The sequence below is a fragment of the Scyliorhinus torazame genome, chromosome 29, assembly GCF_047496885.1.
Source record: "Scyliorhinus torazame isolate Kashiwa2021f chromosome 29, sScyTor2.1, whole genome shotgun sequence".
NCBI lineage: Eukaryota > Metazoa > Chordata > Chondrichthyes > Carcharhiniformes > Scyliorhinidae > Scyliorhinus > Scyliorhinus torazame.
In genome coordinates, this window is record NC_092735.1 from 41855317 (window position 1) to 41867949 (window position 12633).

Here is a 12633-nt window from a genome sequence, read left to right on the forward strand (position 1 = left end):
GGCCAATACTTTTGCCAATAGCTTAGCATCCACATTGAGGAGCGAAATAGGCCTGTACGATCCACATTGCAGTGGATCCTTGTCTCGCTTTAGAATCAAGGAGATTGTCACCTCCGACATTGTCTGGGGCAGGGTTCCCTCCTCTCTTGCCTCGTTAAAGGTCCTCACTAGTAGCGGGGCCAGCAGGTCCACATATTTTCTATAGAACTCCACCAGGAACCCCGCCTGCATGCTCCCCAAACCCTTACTCAACTCCTCCAACCCAATTGGTGCCCCCAAACCAACCGCCTCTTGCTCCTCCACCCTCGGGAACCTCAGTTGGTCCAGGAATTGTCTCATCCCCCCTTGTGGGCTGGGATCTATACAGCTCTTCATAGAAGGCCTTGAATACTTTATTTATTTTTGTTGCACTTCGAACCGTGGCTCCCCTTCCATCTTTGACTCCCCCTATTTCCCTCGCTGCCGCCCTCTTACGGAGCTGGTGCGCCAGCATCCGACTAGCCTTTTCCCCGTACTCGTAGGTCGCCCCCTGCGCCTTCCTCCACTGTGCCTCCGCCTTGCAGGCGCCTCAGCAGGTCAAACTCCGTCTGGAGCCGTCGTCTTTCCCCAAGTAACCTTTCCTCTGGGGCCTCGGCGTATCTCCTGTCCACTCGCAAGATCTCCCCCACTAACCTCTCCCTTTCCATTCCCTTTGTCTTCTCCCTATGAGCCCTAATGGAAATTAGCTCTCCCCTGATCACCGCCTTCAGCGCCTCCCATACCACCCCCACCCGCACCTCCCCGTTGTCGTTGGCCTCCAAGTACCTTTCAATACACCCCCTCACCTTCCCACATGCCACCTCATCAGCCAGCAGTCCCACATCCAACCGCCACAGTGAGTGTTGGTCCCTCTCCTCTCCCAGCTCCAGTTCCACCCAGTGCGGGGCATGGTCCGAAACGGCTATAGCCGAATACTCCGTCCCCTCCACCCTCGGGATGAGCGCCCTACCCAGAACAAGGAAATCTATCCGGGAGTAGGCTTTGTGTACATGGCCTTGCAAACCGCCATGGGTCCACCCCCCCGCCCCCCCCATCTGATCCATAAACCCCCTGAGCACCTTGGCCGCCGCCGGCCTCTTTCCCGTCCTTGATCTGGAGTGGTCCAGTGCTGGATCCAACACTGTATTGAAGTCCCCTCCCATTATCAGTCCTCCTACCTCCAGGTCCGGAATGCACCCCAACATGCGCTTCATAAATCCAGCATCATCCTAGTTCGGGGCGTATACATTTACCAACACCACCCACGTCCCTTGCAGCCTACTGCTCACCATCACATATCTCCCTCCATTATCCGCTACGATAGTCTTGGCCTCAAATGACACCTGCTTTCCCACCAGAATTGCCACCCCTCTATTTTTCGCGTCCAATCCCGAGTGAAATACCTGTCCTACCCATCCCTTTCTTAACCTGACCTGGTCCGCCACCTTCAGGTGTGTCTCTTGGAGCATGGCCACGTCTGCCTTCAGTCCCTTCAAGTGCGCGAACACTCGAGCCCTCTTCACCGGCCCATTCAGCCCCTCACGTTCCACATTATCAGCCGGATTGGAGGGACTCTCACCGCACCCCCCCCCCCCCCCCCCCCCCCCCCGTCTCCCTCACTCTCCAGACCCCCAACCGGGGGACCCTCGTCCCAACCACCTCTTCTGTGTCCCATTCTCTTTTGGCCAGTGCAGCAGCAACCCCTTCCCCCCCCCCTCCCCCCCCTCCCTCCTCTCCCCCCTCTTCCTCCCCTCCCCTCCCCCCCACTAAATCCCCGTCTAGCTTTTTTGCTCCCCCATATCCCTCCCGTAAGTCAGCCGACACCTGCTGACCCCGGCTTCCCTCGCCATCCCTTTGACCCCCCCGTGTGGGAATCTCCCAATCAATGTACATTCCTTCGTTCCCCTTCCCGCCTTTCTTGCCGCGCGCGGGAAAACAAGACCCCGCGCTTTCCAGAGCCTGCCCCGCCCCCCATGGCGCAGCTCCTGTCGCAGCCTTGTCCCTCTCCCCCAGCCCATATAGCATTTCCTGCGCGTGGTTGACCCGCTATATACAACAACCATCATACTTCAACCCTCAAACACCCCCCTCCCACACAAACCCTCAATTAGAGTCCAATTTTTCAGCTAGTATAAAGGTCCACGCCTCTTCGGGCGTTTCGAAGTAGTGGTGTTGGCCGTTATGCGTAACCCACAGTCGCGCTGGCTGCAACATTCCAAATTTTACTCCTTTCCGATGCAGCACCGCTTTGGCCCGGTTGAAACCCGCTCTCCGCTTAGCAACCTCCGTGCTCCAGTCCGGGTATATTCGGATCTCTGCATTGTCCCACTTGCTGCTCCGCTCCTTCTTGGCCCATTTCAGGACCCTCACTCTGTCCGTAAACCGGTGAAATCTCACCACCATCGCCCTTGGCGGCTCTTTTGCCTTGGGCTTCCTCGCTAGCACTCGGTGCGCCCCTTCCAGCTCCAGCAATCCCGGGGGGGCCTCCGCGCCCATCAGCCTCCCGATCATTGTGCCCACATATGCCGCGGCGTCGGCCCCCTCCACTCCTTCTGGGAGACCCAGGATCCTCAAGTTGTTTCTCCTCGACCTGTTCTCCAGGTCCTCGAGTCTTCCCACCCACGCCTCGTGCCACTCTCTCCGCCAGGCCCACGAGCTCGTCGCCGTTCTCACTCACTTTTTCCTGGATCTCCTGGATCTTCACCTCTTGGGCTTTCTGGGTTGCTCCAAGTCCTTCAATTATTGCCAGCATAGGCGCCACCATCTCCTTGCGCAGCTCCTCGAAGCAGCGCTTGATGAACTCTTTCATCTCCTCTCTGTCCGTGGGCGCCGCCATTTTGCTTTTTTTCTCTTTCTTCTCCCGCCGCTCCAGGGCCGCTTTCCTCGCCGTTTCGCTGCGGGTCCGATCCATGCCGGTTAGTAGGGGACCTTTCTCCTTCCTTCCCCACGGGTTGTCTGTATCAAAAGTTCCGTTGGGGCTCCGTTAGCGAGCCCAAAAGTCCGTCTTCGCGGGAGCTGCCGAATCTTGCGGCTTAGCTCTGCATCGCCGCACCCGGAAGTCCCCCCTTTGCCATTCTGAGGGTGATCGCCAGTGGTTTGATTGCCAGAGCAAGCAGCAGCGGGACAGTGGGCATCCCTGCCCCGTGCCTCAGAGCTGGGGTTGTTTATCCGCACGCTCGCCTTGGGGGCCGTTGTTCAATAGCTTCACCCAGGAGGTGAACCCTGGCCTGAACCCAAACCGCTCCAGTATCCCTATGAGGTACATCCACTCGAATCTGTCGAAGGCCTTGACTGCGTCCAGGGAGACAATCACCTCTGGTGTTCTCTCCCCGGATGGGGTCATGATCACGTTTAGCAGGTGCCTGATGTTCGATGCCAGCTGCCTGCCCTTAACAAAGTCCGTCAGGTCCTCCGCGGTCACCTCTGGTACCCAGCTTTCCAGCTGCTTTGCAAGCTTTTTGCCAGGATTTTGTATCTAAGTTGAGGAGCGAGATGGGTCTGTGGGACCCGCACTCAGTCGGGTCTTTTTCCTTTCTGGGTATCAGCGATATTGAGGTTTGTGCCAGTGTTGGCATCAAGAAGCCCCTCACCAGCGAGTCTGCAAACATCTCCCGAAAATGCAGGGCCAATGCTGCCACAAATGTTTTTTTAGAAATGCACCGAGAATCCATCTGGTCCCCGCGCCTTCCCAGCCTGAATGGAGTTGATACTCTCCATGACCTCTCCCAGTTCTAATGGTGCTTCCAGGATCTATCTTCTATCTTCCCGCATGCCCAGTCCGTCGATGAACTGCTTCATCCTGAGTCCCTCTTGGGGAGGCTCAGAGCTGTATAGCCCCCGGTAGAAGGTCCCGAAGACCTTGTTGATCCTTTCCTGCGGGCAATTAACCTTCCTGGAAATCCTCTCCTTCCTATCTTTGTCTGCTTTATATGTAATAATTTCCCCTTTATCACTGCCTTCGCCTCCCAGAACGTGGAGGGCGAGACCTCCCTGTTCCGTGTGTTGGTAACGCACCTATCTATATCTGTTCACAGAATGCCTTATCGGCCAGGAGGGCCCTGCCCGGCCTCCATGGGGGGCACTGTGTCTGGCCCACCTCCAACCTCACCTCCATGTCGTGTGGAGCGTGGTCAGAGATTACGATTGCAGAGTACTCTGTTCCCTGGAAGCACCACTTTCCCCACTACAAAGAAGTTGATCCTGGTATAGACCCTGTGTACCTGGGAGAGGGAGAACTCCTTCTCCCCAGGGAGTTTGAACCCCCATGGGTCCCCTGCCCCATCTGTCCCATGAACACACCCAGTTCCTTCACCATGTTTCATTTTCCCCCCCGATTTGGGGTTTGATCTGTCTGTCCGTGGGTCATTACGCGGTTAAAGTCCTCCCTGTTGTACTCTGTTATCTTGTCTAGCAATGATTCAACAGAACTGCTGATGTCTAAATCAGAATGATGTTTTATTTATGTACATGGTTAAGTAACGATACAAAGGTCTCTGGCACTGAGTCTGGCTCTGGGGCTCAGAAGGGAAGGGGGGAGAATAGAAAAGCAATAGTTGTAGGAGATTCAATGGTTAGGGGAATAGATAGGAGATTCTGTGGTCGCGAGCGAGACTCCCGGAAGGTATGTTGCCTCCCGGGAGCCAGGGCCAGGGTTGTCTCGGAATGTGTCTTCAGGATCCTTAAGGGGGAGGGGGAGCAGCCAGAAGTCGTGGTGCACATTGGTACCAACGACGTAGGTAGGAAAAGGGGTGTGGAGGTAATAAACGAGTTTAGGGAGTTAGGCTGGAAGTTAAAAGCCAGGACAGACAGAGTTGTCATCTCTGGTTTGTTGCCGGTGCCACGTGATAGCGAGGCTAGGAATAGGGAGAGGGTGCAGCTGAACACGTGGCTGCAGGAATGGTGTAGGAGGGAGGGCTTCAGGTATTTGGATAATTGGAACACATTCTGGGGAAGGTGGGACCTGTACAAGCAGGACGGGTTGCATCTGAACCAGAGGGGCACCAATATCCTGGGAGGGAGGTTTTCTAGTACTCTTCGGGAGGGTTTAAACTAATTTGGCTGGGGAATGGGAATCGGATTTGTAGTCCAGCAACTAAGGTAGCCGATATTCAGGACGCCAAAGCGTGTAGTGAGGCAGTGGGGAAGGGAACACTGACAAAGGAGAGTACTTGCAGGCACGGAGATGGGTTGAAGTGTGCATACTTCAACGCAAGAAGCATCAGGAATAAGGTGGGTGAACGGAAGGCATGGATCGGTACTTGGGACTATGATGTGGTGGACATCACGGAAACTTGGATAGAAGAGGGGCAGAAATGGTTGTTGGAAGTCCCTGGTTATAGATGTTTCAATAAGATTAGGGAGGGTGGTAAAAGAAGTGGGGGGGTGGCATTGTTAATTAGAGATAGTATAACAGCTGCAGAAAGGCAGTTCGAGGAGTATCAGCCAACTGAGGTCGTATGGGTTGAAGTCAGAAATAGGAAAGGAGCAGTCACCTTGTTAGGAGTTTTCTATAGGCCCCCCAATAGTAGCAGAGATGTGGAGGAACAGATTGGGAAACAGATTTTGGAAAGGTGCAGAAGTCACAGGGTAGTAGTCATGGGTGACTTTAACTTCCCAAACATTGAGTGGAAACTCTTTAGATCAAATAGTTTGGATGGGGTGGTGTTTGTGCAGTGTGTCCAGGAAGCTTTTCTAACACAGTATAGAACATAGAACATAGAATGATACAGCACAGTACAGGCCCTTCGGCCCACGATGTTGCACCGAAACAAAAGCCATCTAACCTACACTATGCCATTATCATCCATATGTTTATCCAATAAACTTTTAAATGCCCTCAATGTTGGCGAGTTCACTACTAACAACAAAGTACAAAGAAAAAAGAAATGTACAGCACAGGAACAGGCCCTTCGGCCCTCCAAGCCCGTGCCGACCATACTGCCCGACTAAACTACAATCTTCTACACTTCCTGGGTCCATATCCTTCTATTCCCATCCTATTCATATATTTGTGAAGATGCCCCTTAAATGTCACTATCGTCCCTGCTTCCACCACCTCCTCCGGTAGTGAGTTCCAGGCACCCACTACCCTCTGCGTAAAAAACTTGCCTCGTACATCTACTCTAAACTTTGCCCCTCTCACCTTAAACCTATGCCCCCTAGTAATTGACCCCTCTACCCTGGGGAAAAGCCTCTGACTATCCACTCTGTCTATGCCCCTCATAATTTTGTATACCTCTATCAGGTCGCCCCTCAACCTCCTTCGTTCCAGTGAGAACAAAGCGAGTTTATTCAATCGCTCCTCATAGCTTATGCCCTCCATACCAGGCAACATTCTGGTAAATCTTTTCTGCACCCTCTCTAAAGCCTCCACATCCTTCTGGTAGTGTGGCGACCAGAATTGAACACTATACTCCAAGTGTGGCCTAACTAAGGTTCTATACAGCTGCAACATGACTTGCCAATTCTTATACTCAATGCCCCGGCCAATGAAGGCAAGCATGCCGTATGCCTTCTTGACTACCTTCTCCACCTGTGTAGCCCCTTTCAGTGATCTGTGGACCTGTACTCCTAGATCTCTTTGACTTTCAATACTCTTGAGGGTTCTACCATTCACTGTATATTCCCTACCTGCATTAGCCCTTCCAAAATGCATTACCTCACATTTGTCCAGGTTAAACTCCATCTGCCATCTCTCCGCCCAAGTCTCCAGACAATCTAAATCCTGCTGTATCCTCAGACAGTCCTCATCGCTATCCGCAATTCCACCAACCTTTGTGTCGTCTGCAAACTTACTAATCAGACCAGTTACATTTTCCTCCAAATCATTTATATATACTACAAAGAGCAAAGGTCCCAGCACTGATCCCTGTGGAACACCACTGGTCACAGCCCTCCAATTAGAAAAGCATCCCTCCATTGCTACCCTCTGCCTTCTATGGCCTAGCCAGTTCTGTATCCACCTTGCCAGTTCACCCCTGATCCCGTGTGACTTCACCTTTTGTACTAGTCTACCATGAGGGACCTTGTCAAAGGCCTTACTGAAGTCCATATAGACAACATCTACTGCCCTACCTGCATCAATCATCTTAGTGACCTCCTCGAAAAACTCTATCAAGTTAGTGAGACACGACCTCCCCTTCACTGTAGCAGGTAGGGCATTCCACGGCCTCACCACTCTTTGCGTAAAGAACCTACCTCTGACCTCTGTCCTATATCTATTACCCCTCAGTTTAAAGCTATGTCCCCTCGTGCTAGCCATTTCCATCCGCGGGAGAAGGCTCTCACTGTCCACCCTATCTAACCCCCTGATCATTTTGTACGCCTCTATTAAGTCTCCTCTTAACCTTCTTCTCTCTAACGAAAACAACCTCAAGTCCAGCAGCCTTTCCTCATAAGATTTTCCCTCCATACCAGGCAACATCCTGGTAAACCTCCTCTGCACCCGCTCAAAAGCCTCCACGTCCTTCCTATAATGCGGTGACCAGAACTGTACGCAATACTCCAAATGCGGCCGTACCAGAGTTTTGTACAGCTGCAACATGACCTCATGACTCCGGAACTCAATCCCTCTACCAATAAAGGCCAACACTCCATAGGCCTTCTTCACAACCCTATCAACCTGGATGGCAACTTTCAGGGATCTATGTACATGGACACCTAGATCCCTCTGCTCATCCACACTTCCAAGAACTTTACCATCAGCCAAATATTCCGCATTCCTGTTATTCCTTCCAAAGTGAATCACCTCACACTTCTCTACATTAAACTCCATTTGTCACCTCTCAGCCCAGCTCTGCAGCTTATCTATGTCCCTCTGTAACCTGCTACATCCTTCCACACTATCGACAACACCACCGACTTTAGTATCGTCTGCAAATTTACTCACCCACCCTTCTGCGCCTTCCTCTAGGTCATTGATAAAAATGACAAACAGCAACGGCCCCAGAACAGATCCTTGTGGTACGCCACTTGTAACTGAACTCTGAACTCCATTCTGAACATTTCCCATCAACCACCACCCTCTGTCTTCTTTCAGCTAGCCAATTTCTGATCCATATCTCTAAATCACCCTCAATCCCCAGCCTCCGTATTTTCTGCAATAGCCTACCGTGGGGAACCTTATCAAACGCTTTACTGAAATCCATATACACCACATCAACTGCTCTACCCTCGCCTACCTGTTCAGTCACCCTCTCAAAGAACTCGACAAGGTTTGTGAGGCATGACCTACCCTTCACAAAGCCATGCTGACTATCCCTGATCATATTATTCCTATCTAGATGATTATAAATCTTGTCTCTTATAATCCCCTCCAGGACTTTACCCACAACAGACGTGAGGCTCACCGGTCTATAGTTGCCGGGGTTGTCTCTACTCCCCTTCTTGAACAAAGGGACCACATTTGCTATCCTCCAGTCCTCTGGCACTATTCCTGTAGCCAATGATGACATAAAAATCAAAGCCAAAGGCCCAGCAATCTCTTCCCTGGCTTCCCAGAGAATCCTAGGATAAATCCCATCAGGCCCCGGGGATTTATCTATTTTCAGCCTGTCCAGAATTGCCAACATCTCTTCCCTACGTACCTCAATGCCATCTATTCTAATAGCCTCAGCATTCTCCTCCATAACATTATCTTTTTCCTGAGTGAATACTGACGAAAAATATTCATTTAGTATCTTGCCTATCTCTTCAGACTCCACACACAACTTCCCATTCCTGTCCTTGACTGGCCCTACTCTTACCCTAGTCATTCTTTTATTCCTGACATACCTATAGAAAGCTTTTGGGTTTTCCTTGATCCTACCTGCCAAATACTTCTCATGTCCCCTCCTTGCTCGTCTTAGCTCTCTCTTTAGATCCTTCCTCGTTACCATGTAACTAACAATCGCCCCAACTGAAACTTCACACCTCATCTTCACATAGGCCTCTTTCTTCCTCTTAACAAGAGATTCCACTTCTTTGGTAAACCACGGTTCCCTCGCTCGACACCTTCCACCCTGCCTGACCGGTACGTACTTATCAAGAACACGCAGTAGCTGTTCCTTGAACAAGCTCCACTTATCCAGTGTGCCCATCACTTGCAGCCTACTTCTCCAACCTATCCCCCCCAAGTCATGTCTAATGGTATCATAATTGCCCTTCCCCCAGCTATAACTCTTGCCCTGCAGTGTATACTTCTCCCTTTCCATCACTAACGTAAACGTCACCGAATTGTGGTCACTGTCCCCAAAGTGCTCTCCTACCTCCAAATCTAACACCTGGCCTGGTTCATTACCCAAAACCAAATCCAAAGTGGCCTCGCCTCTCGTTGGCCTGTCAACATATTGTGTCAGGAAACCCTCCTGCACACATTGTACAAAAAACGACCCATCTAATGTACTCGAACTATATCTTTTCCAGTCAATATTTGGAAAGTTAAAGTCTCCCAGAATAACTACCCTGTTACTTTCGCTCTTATCCAGAATCATCTTCGCCAACCTGTCCTCGACATCCCTAGAACTATTTGGAGGCCTATAGAAATCTCCCAACAGGGTGACCTCTCCTTTCCTGTTTCTAACCTCAGCCCATACTGCCTCGGAAGAAGAGTCCCCATCGAGCATCCTCTCCGCCACCGTAATACTGTTCTTGACTAGCAGCGCCACACCTCCCTCTCTTTTGCTTCCTTCTCTGAGCTTACTAAAACACCTAAACCCCGGAACCTGCAACATCCATTCCTGTCCCTGCTCTATCCATGTCTCCGAAATGGCCACAACATCGAAGTCCCAGGTACCAACCCATGCTGCCAGTTCCCCTACCTTATTTCGTATACTCCTGGCATTGAAGTAGACACACTTCAAACCACCTACCTGAACACTGGCCCCCTCCTGCGACGTAAAATCTGTGCTCCTGACCTCTATACTCTCATTCTCCCTTACCCTAAAACTACAATCCAGGTTCCCATGCCCCTGCTGCATTAGTTTAAACCCCCCCAAAGAGCACTAACAAATCTCCCCCCCAGGATATTAGTGCCCGTCAGGTTCAGATGTAGACCATCCTGTCTGTAGAGGTCCCACCTTCCCCAGAAAGAGCCCCAGTTATCCAGAAATCTGAATCCCTCCCGCCTGCACCATCCCTGTAGCCACGTGTTTAATTGCTCTCTCTCCCTATTCCTCATCTCATTATCACGTGGCACGGACAACAACCCAGAGATAACAACTCTGTTTGTTCTCATTCTGAGCTTCCATCCTAGCTCCCTGAAAGCTTGCCTGACATCCTTGTCCCCTTTCCTACCTATGTCGTTAGTGCCAATGTGGACCACGACTTGGGGCTGCTCCCCCTCCCCCTTAAGGAATCGGAAAACACGATCCGAGACATCACGTACCCTTGCACCTGGGAGGTAACATACCAAACGTGAGTCTCTCTCGCTCCCACAAAATCTCCTATCTGTGCCCCTGACTATCGAGTCCCCAATTACTAATGCTCTGCTCCTCTCCCCCCTTCCCTTCTGAGCAACAGGGACAGACTCCGTGCCAGAGGCCCGTACCCCATGGCTTACCCCTGGTAAGTCCCCCCTCCCCCACAAGTATCCAAAGCGGTATACTTGTTACTCAGGGGAACGACTGCAGGGGATCCCTGCACTGACTGCTTCTTCCCAGTCCCTCTTACAGTTACCCATCTATCTCCAATCTTTGGTGTAACTAATTCTCTGAAGCTGCTATCTATGACCCCCTCTGCCTCCCGAATGATCCGAAGTTCTTCCAACTCCAGCTCCAGTTCCCTAACTCGGTCTTGGAGGAGCTGGAGATGGCAGCACTTCCTGCAGGTAAAATCAGCAGGGACACTAACGGCATCCCTCACCTCAAACATCCTGCAGGAGGAACATTGCACTCCCTTCCCTGCCATCCCTCCAACTTCCAACCAAGATCTGGTTAATAAATAAAAAAAATTTTAAAAAGAAAAAATAATAATAAAATATTGCACTTACCTCACACCAATGGGTCTTATTATTAGGTTAGAGGAGGAGGGCGGGTGGGAGACACTACACGTGTAGTGTCTTGGGTTTCCTCTCCACCAGAATTTATTGGGGGGGGGGGACCTTCCCAGAAGTCCGCGGGTCGAACTTCCGGTTCCCGCCTCAAAAAATAAAATAAAAAATAAAACAGAAAAGAAGAACAGAAACGGGACCAGGTAAGTGTTTTAAACTCAAATACTCACCTCCCAGAAGGCCCCCGCACGCCGCTCCCGCCGAAATTCAATGTAGATTGTCCGACCAGAGGAGGGGCAATATTGGATTTAGTACTGGGTAATGAACCAGGGCAAGTGATAGATTTGTTAGTGGGGGAGCATTTTGGAGATAGTGACCACAATTCTGTGACTTTCACTTTAGTAATGGAGAGGGATAGGTACGTGCAACAGGGCAAGGTTTACAATTGGGGGAAGGGTAAATACGATGTTGTCAGACAAGAATTGAAGTGCATAAGTTGGGAACATAGGCTGGCAGGGAAGGACACAAGTGAAATGTGGAACTTGTTCAAGGAACAGGTGCTACGTGTCCTTGATATGTATGTCCCTGTCAGGCAGGGAAGAGATGGTCGAGTGAGGGAACCATGGTTGACAAGAGAGGTTGAATGTCTTGTTAAGAGGAAAAAGGTGACTTATGTAAGGCTGAGGAAACAAGGTTCAGACAGGGCATTGGAGGGATACAAGATAGCCAGGAGGGAACTGAAGAAAGGGATTAGGAGAGCTAAGAGAGGGCATGAACAATCTTTGGCGGGTAGGATCAAGGAAAACCCCAAGGCCTTTTACACATAGAACATAGAACATAGAACGATACAGCACAGTACAGGCCCTTCGGCCCACGATGTTGCACCGAAACAAAAGCCATCTAACCTACACTATGCCATTATCATCCATATGTTTATCCAATAAACTTTTAAATGCCCTCAATGTTGGCGAGTTCACTACTGTAGCAGGTAGGGCATTCCACGGCCTCACCACTCTTTGCGTAAAGAACCTACCTCTGATCTCTGTCCTATATCTATTAGCCCTCATTTTAAAGCTATGTTCCCTCGTGCCAGCCATTTCCATCCGCAGGAGAAGGCTCTCACTGTCCACCCTATCCAACCCCCTGATCATTTTGTATGCCTCTATTAAGTCTCCTCTTAACCTTCTTCTCTCCAACGAAAACAACCTCAAGTCCATCAGCCTTTCCTCATAAGATTTTCCCTCCATACCAGGCAACATCCTGGTAAATCTCCTCTGCACCCGCTCCAAAGCCTCCACGTCCTTCCTATAATGCGGTGACCAGAATGGTACGCAATACTCCAAATGCGGCCACACCAGAGTTCTGTACAGCTGCAACATGACCTCCTGACTCCGGAACTCAATCCCTCTACCAATAAAGGCCAACACTCCATAGGCCTTCTTCACAACCCTATCAACCTGGGTGGCAACTTTCAGGGATCTATGTACATGGACACCTAGATCCCTCTGCTCATCCACACTTCCAAGAACTTTACCATTCGCCAAATATTCCGCATTCCTGTTATTCCTTCCAAAGTGAATCACCTCACACTTCTCTACATTAAACTCCATTTGCCACCTCTCAGCCCAGCTCTGCAGCTTATCTATATC

General features: G+C 50.8%; 1 long non-coding RNA gene across 1 annotated transcript in view; it reads right to left on the minus strand.

The window, feature by feature from the left end:
• The window catches only part of LOC140404111 (uncharacterized), a 33572-nt gene extending 26814 nt beyond the window's left edge, over nt 1-6758 (minus strand). Inside the window, exon 1 of the long non-coding RNA XR_011938460.1 lies at nt 6677-6758. This is a non-coding gene — a long non-coding RNA (uncharacterized lncRNA). The remainder of the gene's footprint in view (nt 1-6676) is intronic.
• Nucleotides 6759-12633: the final 5875 nt, after the last annotated feature.